The sequence below is a fragment of the Branchiostoma floridae genome, unplaced genomic scaffold (assembly GCF_000003815.2).
Source record: "Branchiostoma floridae strain S238N-H82 unplaced genomic scaffold, Bfl_VNyyK Sc7u5tJ_150, whole genome shotgun sequence".
In the NCBI taxonomy this organism is placed as follows: Eukaryota; Metazoa; Chordata; class Leptocardii; order Amphioxiformes; family Branchiostomatidae; genus Branchiostoma; species Branchiostoma floridae.
The window spans coordinates 31,411-32,348 of record NW_023365733.1 but is presented as its reverse complement, the minus strand read 5'-3'; positions in this window follow the sequence as shown (position 1 = coordinate 32,348).

Here is a 938-nt window from a genome sequence, read left to right as displayed (position 1 = left end):
GCGACGCCTCAGGGGCGAGCCTAATGTTTATAGTGTGCGACCGTTTGACAGGAATTCTAGGAATTCCGCAGGCATGCGAGGAATTTTTCTACGGGTATTTTTCTACGGGTATTCCCTAGGGAATTTGTTTTTGTGTGTGACCTTTAGTCTGCTTTGGGTATGGCGTATAATACGATGACGTGACCGATGTTATAAACCAGGAATTCATGTGTTAGATACTCGTTTCACTTATCAAGTCTGATATGTTTTGAATTGTTAAAAATTTATTGCTTTGTTGAGTGGGCGGCAACAAGTAGTGTAGTATTGTTTAGTTTAGGCTCTTTTTGACCGACCGAATGACTATATAGCACATTACATTTTCTAACAAATTACCCGATATTATGCAGCAATAGGGGAGATAAGTGTTTTGGGGCATAGGCAGTACACACTGTTACAGATTGTTACGATGTTTCGCATGCTTATGAATACTATAATGAAGAGCAATATGTCCCAGCTTTTATTTCTTATATAAGCTTGTGCTTTTTACAATTTGGAATGGAATGCTTTAAGTGGATGTCGTTTGGAGCTATAGAAAGGATGATTTTGAGGCTAGAAAAATAGCTTCCGCCTTCGTCTTTTGAGCTTTGGGATGATATGCTTTCACGAGGTCAAAGCAAATGATGAAGACGAATATGCCACAGTTTTATGTCGATATCTATAAAATATGAAGTGAAGTGCTTTCAGGTAATTGTCGTTTGGAATTGAAGCTGGTGTGTTACGCCGAAGGGCGGTTATACCGGCTATATAGATACATATTAAGTAAAGCCTGATTGTGAAAACTGAAAGGTTAATAAGTCACATATTTCAAACAAGTCATGAAACCAATGGATTTCAAGTTGTTTAGATTCTGCTTTGAAGACTATGACTAGCACAGCTAGAATAAAGGAAGGACGCAGAGA